Genomic DNA, 12490 nt, shown 5'->3' on the forward strand with positions numbered 1-12490 from the left:
GGTAGGCGAACCCGAGCAGCTGAAAAGGAGGCCGCCCAGGAGGGAGAAGCACCCGAGTCTGACCCCCACCCTAACGTCTCTGAACCAGTAGAGGCAACAGAGACTGGGCCTCTAGCTCTGGGGCAGATTAGCCCTGGGAGAGGAAACTTTGGACAGGACCAGGCTGAAGACCCAAGGTACGACAACATTAGGAAGGAGATGACCGAAATAGATGGGGTCCCTGTGGAAGAGAAAACCCGGGGACCAGGACCCTACTTCATAATGAAGAAGGATCTCTTATACCGGGTTGCACCTGTACAGAGGCAGAAGGTACAGCAGATCCTAGTACCTCAAAAACACCAGAACGCTGTATTAAGTCTTGCCCATAGTCATCTTTTTGGGGGACATTTGGGAGTAGAGAAGACCCTGGCACGGGTCCTACGACGGTTCTTCTGGCCCGGAGTACATGAAGAAGTGCAGAGGTACTGTGCCTCCTGCCCAGAGTGTCAGCTGCACAGACCCCGTCCCCACTTGAGGGCACCTTTCGTACCCCTTCCCATCATAGAGGTCCCCTTTGAGCGAATAGCGATGGACCTAGTGGGACCCCTGGAGAAGACAGCTCAGGGCCACCAATATATACTTGTTGTTTTGGACTATGCTACTTGCTACCCAGAAGCCATCCCTCTGTGGAACACAGCCTCTAAAACAATAGCTAAAGAGCTGATGGGGATCTTTGCCCGAGTGGGGCTACCAAAGGAGATATTAACAGACCAAGGAACCCCATTTATGTCAAAGCTAATGAAGGACTTCTGTACGCTGCTCCATATTCACACCCTGAGAACTTCAGTCTATCATCCACAGACCGATGGGCTAGTAGAAAAGTTTAACCAAACCCTCAAGGCTATGATAAGGAAGGTGGTAAGTTAGGACGGGAAGGATTGGAACACCCTACTACCTTACCTTATGTTTGCCATTCGGGAGGTATCTCAGGCCTCAACTGGGTTTTCACCCTTTGAATTATTATATGGGCGCCATCTCCGTGGCATATTAGATATCGCGAAAGAGATCTGGGAAGAGGAACCCAATGAGGGGAGAAATATAATTGAACATGTTTGCAGATGCGAGACCGGATTGTCCGGGTCACCCCTATTGTACAGGAACATTTGGAAAAGGCGCAGGAGGCCCAGCGAACCCATTACAATCGCCAGGCAAAAGTCCAACAGTTCCAACCAGGGGATTGGGTGATGGTGTTGGTACCCATGGCAGAAAGCAAGCTTTTGGCCCAATGGCAGGGGCCCTATGAGGTGGTTGAACCTGTGGGGGAAGTAACCTACAAGGTGCGGCAGCCAGGATGCCGGAAACAGGAATAGATCTATCACATTAACCTCTTAAAGCCTTGGCACCAGTGAGAGGCATGTGTAGTGGTCCAAGAGACCCCGATCCAGGGAAATAACCTGCAGGAGCAGATCAGGATATCCACTGATCTGACACCAAACCAGAAGAAGGAAGTAACTGAGATGATCAACCGATACCAGGACGTATTTTCAACCAAACCAGGCCGGACCACTGAAACATATCACCACATTATCACAGACCCTGGGGCAAAGGTAACTTTAAGGCCCTACCGGGTCCCAGCGGCGAAAAGGGAGGAGATCAAGGCGGAGGGAAAAAGGATGTTGGAGCTGGGAGTCATTGAATCAATGGTCGAGCCCGATTGTGTTGGTGCCCAAACCTGATGGCACCACTAGGTTTTGTAATGACTTTCGCCAGCTGAACGAGATATCCAAATTCGATGCATACCCCATACCCCGTATCGATGAGTTAGTTGACTGCCTGGGAAATGCCTGATTTTTGACCACCCTTGATTTAACAAAGGGATACTGGCAGATTCCCCTTGCCCAAGATGTGAAAGAAAAGATGGCATTTTTTACCCCAGAGGGTCTATTTCAAAATACTGTTCTTCCTTTTGGATTGCATGGGGCACCTGCCACCTTCCAGCGTCTTATGGACAAGCTCCTGCGGCCGCATACCAGTTATGCGGCTGCGTATCTGGACGACATTATTATTCATACCCCCAACTGGGAGACCCACTTGAAAAAGGTCGAAGCAGTTCTGGACATGATAAGACGGGCTGGCCTCACAGCCAACCCAGCCAAGTGTGCTATGGGGCTAGCTGAGGCTAAATACCTTGGCTACATTGTAGGAAGGGGCATGGTCAAGCCTCAACTGAACAAATTGGAGGCTATCCAAAATTGGCCTCAGCCAAATCGGAAAAAGCAAGTCCGGGCATTCCTGGGTGTGGTGGGGTACTACCGGCGATTTATTCCCCATTTTGCCACCAGAGCAAGTCCCCTGACAGAACTGATAAAAGCCCGGGGTCCAGACATGGTGAAGTGGACAGAGGCTGCAGAGAAAGCATTCACAGACCTACAGACAGCCCTTTGCAGTAACCCCGTGCTTATAGCCCCGGACTTCAACAAAGAGTTTATTCTACAAATAGATGCATCTGAAGTAGGATTGGGAGCTGTCCTGTCGCAGATGGTTGGAGACGAAGAACACCCGATTCTCTACCTCAGCAGGAAACTCCTCCGGAGAGAGCAGAAGTATGCAGTGGTTGAAAGAGAGTGCCTTGCTGTAAAATGGGCCATGGAAACACTTCGGTATTACCTACTGGGACAACAGTTTACCCTTGTGACCGACCATGCACCTCTTCAGTGGATGCAGCAAAATAAAGAGAAGAATGCAAGGGTGACCAGATGGTTCCTGTCCCTACAACCTTTCCAATTCACCATACAACACCGGGCCAGAAGCCACCATGGCAATGCAGATGGCTTGTCGCGGGTACACTGCCTGATGTCCCAAGTTGCCCAACCCCGTGGTGTTGAGCAGGGGGGGATATGTGACAGAGTCAGGCCAGATGGCTACAAAAGAGTGGTAGAAGGCAGATATATTAGTCCCAGATTAAGTAGATCCCTCTTCCCTGGGTAAGCTAACAGGGGCAGTTCCAGAACAATCAGGAACTTGCTGGAACCAGTTAAGGCAGGCAGGCTAATCAGGACACCTGGAGCCAATTAAGAAGAAGCTGCTAGAATCAATTAGGACAGACTGGCTAATCAGGACACTTGGTATAAAAAGGCTCTCACTCCAGTTAGTGAGGTGTGGGTGTAAGGAGCTGGAAGTGAGAGGACGTGCTGCTGGAGGACTGAGGAGTATAAGCATTAACAGACATCAGGAGGAAGGTCCTGTGGTGAGGCTAAAGAAGGGGTTGGGAGGAGGCTATGGGGAAGTAGCCCAGGGAGTTGTAACTGTCATGCAGCTGTTCCAGGAAGCACTCTAGACAGCTGCAGTCCACAGGGCCCTGGGCTGGAACCTGGAGTAGAGGGTGGGACCGGGTTCCCCCCAAACCTCCCAATTGCCCTGGACTGTGGGTTCTACCAGAGGGGAAGGTCTCTGGGCTGTTCTCCAACCCACATGGTGAATCTCTGAGGCAAGAAAATCCACCAAAAAGCGCAGGATCCACCAAGATAGTGGAGGTACTTTGTCACACTACACTTGAGTGGTGAACTGTTGCTTGTATATTAATATGGTTCTGGGTGAATTAATAAATTGTTGGTTGGTTAAACATAAGCAAGTGTCCTGATTTGAGAAACACAGTTCACGTTAAAAGTTGACCTGAAAAGAACTCAGCTTACTCATTTTAATGCTAACACTCCCTGGACTCAATAAAAAGGAGTTATCCTATTCGATTCCATTCTGTAGTGGCCCTAAAACTTATCCAAACTTAACCTAGTTTGTTAGATTTCAGCTTTAAAATCTAGCTGGCACCTTGGCAAAATCATAAAAATGGATGCCTTTCATGCTTACACCAAGCTGGCTGCTGCTCTACACACCCTGCTGTGAGGGCTCTCTGAGGATAAGGCTGCCTGGAAAGATCCTCTAAACTGGGATGAAGGCTGCCAAAAGGGCCTTCAAAGGCTTGAAGTCTGCCCTGGTGAAGGCTCTGATACTTCATCCTGTACACGGACAACCACATATTGTTAGAGAGCTTATTCCTTCACTCTCCCACTTCCCTGGTCCTTCTCACATGAACAGAGAGCAACAATACCCGAAGTCCGAAGGTGCAAACAATTCGATGTTTATTGGGGTGAACTTCCAGCAAGCTTAAATCCAAGTTCCTTTTTCCTTATTTTTGAATCCCAACTTACTTCCTGTTTGACCCTAATTTATATAGTAATATTCTTAGCTATACCTTAACTAATCATTCTACTGAAATTTACCTAACCAATCCTAACATATTGTAACATGATTAGCTAACCAATTATATCCCACCACCTTAATTAGTTTACACCCAGCAAAATTAATTATACAGCAGACAGAAACAACCAGACAGAGACCATGCAAATAAACAATAGCAAAGTAGGAACTATAATGACAAAACAATACAGAAGTGAGGATTTCACAACGACATCTATAAAGACATAAGGTTTCCCATCTGTGTCTATTGATAAGTGAGTTCTTACCAAACAGAAAACTATCAAACTAAATTTCCTTTTATTCCTTTCTTCACACAACGCACAGTCAACCTGTGGAACTCCTTGCCAGAGGATATTATGAAGGCCAAGACCATAACAGGGTTCAAAAAAGAACTAGATAGATTCATGGAGGATAGGTCCAACAATGGCTATTAGCCAGGATGGGCAGGGAAGGTGTCCTTAGCCTCTGTTTGCCAGAATCTGGAAATGGACGACAGGAAATGGATCATTTGATGATTACCTGTTCTGTTCATTCCCTCTGGAGCACCTGGCACTGGCCACTGTCAGAAGACAGGATACTGGGCTAGATGGGCCTTTGGTCTGACACAGTATGGCCATTCTTATATTCTTATGTTCACTGACTTTACTGAAAAACAAATACAGGGCCCGTCTCACTGTTGAAGATGACTGCTGTCCTTACCTCAGCCTCACAGAGACCCACTTCAGGAACCTGTGTTCATCAATGCAAGCTCACCCTTCCCATTAGGTGCATATTTGGTTTTATTTTTTACAACTGGATATAAAGATTGTCTTGTGATTGTATTGTGAATTAAAATATTAAGTGGCTACACTTCAGAGATACGGTCTTGTAATGCATTTTTTATTTAAAATACTAACTATTCTGAGTGTAAGCAGGGTCTGAATGAATGCTTCCCTGACAGCTAGTTGGGAAGGGGAAGAAACCCTGGGTGTGATTATGTAAATACAGTTTGCTCCTGCTTTGCTAAATATTCAGATAGAGCGGTGTTTTGCTCGTTGTAATTAACTTAGCTGGTCCTGCTTTGAGCAGGGGGTTGGACTAGATGACCTCTTGAGGTCCCTTCCAACCCTGATATTCTATGATTCTATATGGTGTTGGGTCACAAATTATGTTAGTACTGAATGTAGGGATAGTGAAATATGGTTACCAATGTGTAATTATTGTGGGAATACAGATAAAGCACAGTCCTGTTTTTCTGTATTCCCACAATAATTATACAGCACTGACCACAAGCAGCAACTGTGAGTGGGGTGCAGAGAAGGGTTGCGTGTGTGAAGGAGACTTTTGGATTACTGGATTTAAGAACCTGAGAGGATAAGGACACTGCCCAACCTACTTGAGGTGGGTCTTTACTCATGGTTTATGTTTATGAACTCTGTTTGTGGTGTTTTCCCAAATTAATGCTGAGTTACTTCCCTCCTTTTATTAAAAGTTTCTTTTCTACACTAAGGGTACGTCTACGCTACCCGCCGGATTGGCGGGTAGTGATCGATCTATCGGGGATCGATTTATCGCATCTAGTGTAGACATGATAAATGGATCCCCAATCGCTCTGCCGTCGACTCCACCACGGCAAGAGGCAGAAGCGGAGTCGATGGGGGAGCGGCGGCAGTTGACCCCGCGATGTGAAGATGCGAGGTAAGTCGACCTAAGATACGTTGACTTCAGCTACACTATTCTCATAGCTGAAGTTGCATATCTTAGGTCAATACCCCCTCCAGTGTAGACCAGGGCTCAGACTCTGTGCTTGTGAGTGGGGAAGTTTTGCCTCTCAGAGGCGCCCGGGGTGGTGTGTAAATTTCCCAGGTTACTGGGTGAGGGCTCGAGCCGGTTCTGTGTTGGATAGATGGAAAGGAACCCCTAGATGCTAGGGAAAGAATAAGTTAAAAGTTACTTGGTCAAGTTAGATGTCTTCAAGTCACCAGGGCCTGATGAAATGCATCCTAGAATACTCAAGGAACTCTGTCTGAGGAGATATCTGAGCCATTAGCTGTAATCTTTGAAAAGTCATGAAAGACAGGGGAGATTCCAGAAGACTGGAAAAGAGCATATACAGTGCCTATCTATAAAAAGGGAAATAAGGGCACCCTAGGCAATTACAGACCAGTCAGCTTAACTTCTGGACCAGGAAGGATAATGGAGCAAATAATTAAGGAATCCATTTGCAAACATCTAGAAGATAATAAGGTGATAAGTGATAGTCAGCATGGATTTGTCAAGAACAAATCATGTCAGACCAACCTGATAACTTTCTTTGACAGGGTAACAAGCCTTGTGGATACGGGATAGCGGTAGATGTGGTGTATCTAGACTTTAATAAGGCTTTTGATACAGTTTTGCATGACTTTCTCACTGAGAAACTAGGGAAATACAACCTAGATGGAGCTACTATAAGGTGGGTGCATAACTGGTTGGAAACACACTCCTAGAGAGTAGTTATCAATGGTTCACAGTCATGCTGGAAGGGCATAATGAGTGGGGTACTGCAGGGATCAGTTCTGGGTCTGGTTCTCTTCAATGTCTTCATCAACGATTTAGATAATGGCATAGAGAGTACACTTATAAAGTTTGCGGATGATACGAAGCTGGGAGAGGGTGCAAGTGGTTTGGAGGATAGGATGAAAATTCAAAATGATCTGGACAAACTGGAGAAACGGTCTGAGGTAAATAGGATGAAATTCAATAAGGACAAATGCAAAGTACTCCACTTAAGAAGGAACAATCAGATGCACACATACAGAATGGGAAATGACTGGCTAGGAAGGAGTACTGCAGAAAGGGATCTAGGGGTCCTAGTGGATCACAAGCTAAATATGCGTCAACAGTGTAACACTGTTGCAAAAAAAGCAAACATCATTCTGGGCTGTATTAGTAGGAGTGTTGTAAGCAAGACACTAGAAGTAATTCTTCCACTCTACACAGCACTGGTTAGGCCTCAACTGGAGTATTGTGTTCAGTTCTGGGCACCACATTTCAGAAAAGATATGGACAAATTGGAGAGTCCAGAGAAGAGCAACAAGGATGATTAGGGGTCTGGAAAACATGACCTATGAGAGAAGATTGAAAGAACTGGGTTTGTTTAGTCTGAAAAAGAGAAGACTGAGTGGGGACATGATAACAGTTTTCAAATACTTAAAAGGTTGTTACAAGGAGGAGGGAGAAAAATTATTCTCCTTAACCTCTGATGATAGGACAAGAAGCAATGGGCTTAAATTGCAGCAAGGGAGGTTTAGGTTGGACATTAGGAAAATCTTCCTAACTGTCAGGGTGGTTAGGCATTGGAATAAATTGCCTAGGGTGGTTTTGGAATCTCCATCATTGGTGATTTTTAAGAGCAGGTTAGACAAATACCTGTCAGGGATGTTATAGATGGTGCTGGTCCTGCCATGAGTGCAGGGGACTGGACTTGATGACCTCTCAAGGTCCTTTCCAGTTCTACGATATAGAACCTGGCCCTGGCTGCTGCTGGCTCCACCTGGCAGAAGGGTTACATATTTGGGGACTCGTCTGGGATAGACTGTCCAGCTGGGATCCCCTCAGGGCAGATAGGGCCTTGAGCAGAGGTCATGGTGAGGACTGAAAGGACAGAATGTAAAGCAGTGCTTGACACGGGATTCAAGTGACTATTATATTTCAGTCATTCTACCAACACATGCTTAGGCACCTGCCTATACAGCCACTGACTGGCCTTGGACTGTGTGGCCTCAGCATGGATGAATACCCCTATCAAGGGTATGTAACAGTGCACCTGGAATTACCAGAGGAGGTTGCTGGGGTAAGAGAAGAGGTAGAGACAGCTGCCTTAATATGCCCTGACCCTAAAGGGACCTCTGATGTGTCTGTACTGATAGGGACCAACTCCAGTCTCTTCAAGGTACTCGCGGATCACTCCAGACGACGGGCTGGGGACCAATACCTGAACACCCTGATGATCCATATGCTGTGTGTTGAAGCCTATAGGAAAACTGAGAACACTAAAAAGGAGACGTCTAAGCTACCGACGGTACCATTGAGATACACAGGCACAACCCCCATAGTAGTGCCTGCAAGGACACAGCAAGAAGTGCTTGTCATGAGTACTCGGCTGAAAGGCAGTAAGGGAACATTAGCAATGGCAGAGCAGCCGGCTGAGGAAGGGCTCCCTGAAGGAGTGCTGGTCCCCAGTGGAGTCATAACCCTACTTGCTGAAGCCCAGGAAAAGGTGATTATACTGATTGTTAATTAAACAAGCTGTGATGTTGTCGTGAAGCAAGGACAAAAGATAGCAGATCTCTTTGAGCCTGAATCAATTGTAAGACCCCAGTGTGAGAGTCAAGTTCCGACAATAGACCCAGCAAAGTTTGACTTTGGAGATTCGCCATTGTCTGAGGACTGGAAAGATCGCCTGAGGAAGAAACTTTGTGAGAGCTCCAAGGTGTTCTCACTGCATGAGTGGGATGTGGGATGTGCAAAACGAGTAGATCTAGAAAGTTTGCTCTCTCAGAGATGAAAGACGTGTGACATCATCTTCAGGAGCTGGCTGCAAATAGCATCGTTACAGAGTCCCGCAGCCCATACTCTTCACTCATCCGGATGTGTGTCGACTACCGCACCCTGAACAGTCATACTGTGGTAGACCAGTACACCATGCCTTGAGTACAAGATGCCTTAGACCAGCATTTCTCCAATGTGGCCACCATGTCACCTGCGGCCACCAGGGGCTTTTCTTGCGACCACAGCCTCCTGGGCAGTGATGGGGGGGGGAGGGGCAAAGCAGTGGTCCCTCCCCCAGGACCACCAGCAGGGTTGGACCCTATCCCCCTCTGGAGACACACCTGCTGGAGGAGCAGGCAGCTAGTGAGTTCCCCACCTTCCTGGGGACAGTAGACACTCCATCCCTGGTGGGCAGCAGGCTCTGGCCATGGGGCTCTGTAGCTCCTCTTGCCCTTCCCAGCACTGCTCTGCTCCAGGTACCCTGAGCTCCCAGGCAGCTAGGTCCTTCTCACTCCAGAGCTGGAGTGAGACTCTCTAGCTCTGCCTCAGCCTGCCCTTTTATCATGCCAGCTGTGCCCTGATTGAGCTGGCCACACCTGTGACCTGCTATCCAGCCAGCCTCCCTCAGCTGCTCTCAATGTTTTAACCCAGGAGTGGGGTAACTGCCTCGCTACAGGCTCCAATGCCTGATTGCGGGGTTCATGCCCCCCACCCCATCGCCCCTGGCCCCTGCTATCTCCACCGCTGCCTCCTCACTTCCACCCTACTGATCTCCCCATCCAAGGCTCAATTTGTCCCTGGGGTTGCCAGGACTGAGTAAGTCTGCTGCTGTGAAAAAGTGATATTTGTATGTTTGTTAAGATCACTTTTCACAGCAGCAGACATACAGGCTAGCAAGTCTTTAAAAAAAGCAACCAAAAAAGCAAAAGAAACAACAACAAAAAAGACAAGACTCTGCAGAGCAGCTTATTTGTGTTTCTATTCTGTTTAGGTCCAGGAAAGAATAACAACAGTACATTATTTTTATTATTGAGTCTGCAAAAAGATTCAATAAATGACAATGATTTTGACACATTTATGTGTATATTTATCTGTTTTTCCTAAAGTTAATTAAGTATTTGAGAAAAAATTGTCAGCATGGCCATCAGCACTTTGAGGCCACCAAAAAATTTGTTGTGAGAACCCCTGCCTTAGACTGTTTGCTGGGAAGCCAGTGGTTCTCAGTATTGGATCTTCGAAGTGGATACTACCAAATCCCTCTGGGAGCAAAAGATAAGGACAAGACAGCCTTCATCTGCCCTTTAGGGTTTTATCAGTTTGAACGCATGCCTCAAGGGATTTCTGGGGCACCTGCCACATTTCAACATCTTATGGAGAAAGTTGTAGGAGATGTGAACTTACTGCAAGTCTTGGTTTATATGAATGACCGGATTGTATTTGGAAGGACCTTGGAGGAGCATGAAGAAAAACTTTTTAAAGTGATTGACAAGTTGGAGGCCTATGGACTGAAGCTTTCTATTGATAAGTGCCAGTTCTGCAGAACCTCGGTGAAGTACGTGGGTCACATTGTGTCCCAAGAAGGTGTGAGCACTGATCCATATAAAATAGAAGCGCTCACTTCATGGCCATGCCCAAATAATTACAGAGAGCTTAAGACCTTTCTCGGATTTAGTAGCTACTACAGCAGATTTGTGAAAAACTACGCTACCATTGTAAAACCTCTGAATGATCTTACATGGGGATACCCATCCAGCAAGAACAATTCTAAGACCAAGAAAAAGGGGAGGTCCCCAAAGCCTCCTGAGCAGAGAAATTACATCCCCTTAGAACCGTTTGGACCACGGTGGGATGAGAGATGTGAAAGGGCTTTTCAGGAAATAATTAATTGCCTAACTCATGCTCCAGTCCTAGTTCAATCCTTGAAAGGGCCATTTAGGGATCTGGTGCAAAAATCTGTCTGGGGATTTGTCCTGCTTTGAGCAGGGGGTTGGACTAGGTGACCTCCTGAGGTCCCTTCCAACCCTGATATTCTATGAAACTCACTACCCCATCCACAAGCTGGAGTTCTTGGCCTTGAAATGGGCCATCACTGAGAAGTTTCATGACTACTTGTATGGTGCTAGGTTTCAAGTGTGGATAGACAACAATCCGCTGATTTACAAGTGCTAAGCTGGATGCTACAGGGCAGAGATGGGTGGCCACCTTGGCTAGCTATGAGTTCAGCACTCAGTACCGATTGGAGAGAAGCAACGTAGACGTGGATGCATTGTCACGGCATCCGCAGCCATCGGAAATTGCTGTGATTCCTATGGATGGGGTAGGGAGCTATTTACAACCGAAGTTATCGAGAGTCAGAGGCATGCGAGAGTCTTCCTGGTTGTGTTGCAGAAACTCTGGACCTGCCCCCTAGGAGTGTGCTATCTGCCTCAGTGAATTATATTGTACTGGACCAATCTCCATTGCCCATGCTCAATGCTGCTGACTGGCAAAAAGCCCAACTGCAAGATATTGACATTCGTGACACATTACTTGCAAAAAGAGAGGGGCAAAACCCTGTTGCAATTATTCCATCTACCCCCGAGAGTAGACTGCTATTAAGGTAATGGAGCAAACTAAAACTGATACAGGGAGTACTGCACCGGATCACAGTAGATCCTTTACAAAATCAACGAACACAGCTAATGCAACCAAAAGAGTACAGAGCCCTGGCCATGAAGGCCCCACATGATGACTTTGGACATTTGGGAATGGAGAGAACCCTGGAACTTATCTGTACTAAGTTCTACTGGCCCCGGATGGCTGAGGATGTACGCAAGAAATGCGAGACATGCGCCTGGTGTGTTCAAAGGAAAACTCTGCTTGCTAGCAGCATATCTGAGGAATATCACCAGCAGCAAACCTTTGGAGCTGGTATGCATTAATTTCCTGTGTTTAGAAGTGGGCAGGAGGAATGTTGAGAACATTTTAGTAGTGAATGATCATTTTACCCGGTATGCCAGGCATAGGTGTTGTGGGAGAAATATTTTTCAGGGTATGGATTCCCAGCTTGGTTACACTCTGACCAGGGACGGGACTTTGAGAGTCACCTCCTGAAGGAGGTGCTAAGGATGGCAGGAATTAAGAAGTCCAGAAAAACATCTTACCACCCACAAGGTGACCCTCAGCCAGAGCAATTTAGTCGGACTCTCTTGGATATGCTTGGGGACTTTATGTCCAGAGCAAAAAGCAACCTGGAGCCAGCCTGTTGTGCTTTTGGTGCATGCCTACAATGCCACGAAGAACGATGCTACGGGAGGCACCCCATATCTCTTGATGTTTGGGCGAGAGCCAAGATTATCCATAACTTTGTACTTCGGGAAATCAGAGGATGAAGAAAACTATGAGACACATCTGCAGTGTATTTTCCTGACTAAGAGAAAAACTGCAGGATGCTTATCACTTGGCTGCAACTGCTGCCCACAAGAATTTAGATAGTAACAAGCACCGATACGATGCAAGCATAGGTGCCAACTCTGTGGGTGCTGCAGGAGCACACACGGGGGAAAATTAGTGGGTGTTCCGCCCCCACCGTCAGCCAAGCTCCCTCCCGCCCCCACCATGCCTCCTCCTCCCAAGCGCACAACGTCTGCGCTCCTCCCACTCCCTCTCAGCGCTTCCCCAGCCACCTAACAGGCACTTAGGACTTTCTGGGAGGGAGGGGGAGGAGTGAGGACATGGCGCGCTCAGGGGAGGAGGCGCAGAAGAG

This window comes from Malaclemys terrapin, chromosome 20 (genome assembly GCF_027887155.1).
Source record: "Malaclemys terrapin pileata isolate rMalTer1 chromosome 20, rMalTer1.hap1, whole genome shotgun sequence".
Taxonomy (NCBI): domain Eukaryota; kingdom Metazoa; phylum Chordata; order Testudines; family Emydidae; genus Malaclemys; species Malaclemys terrapin.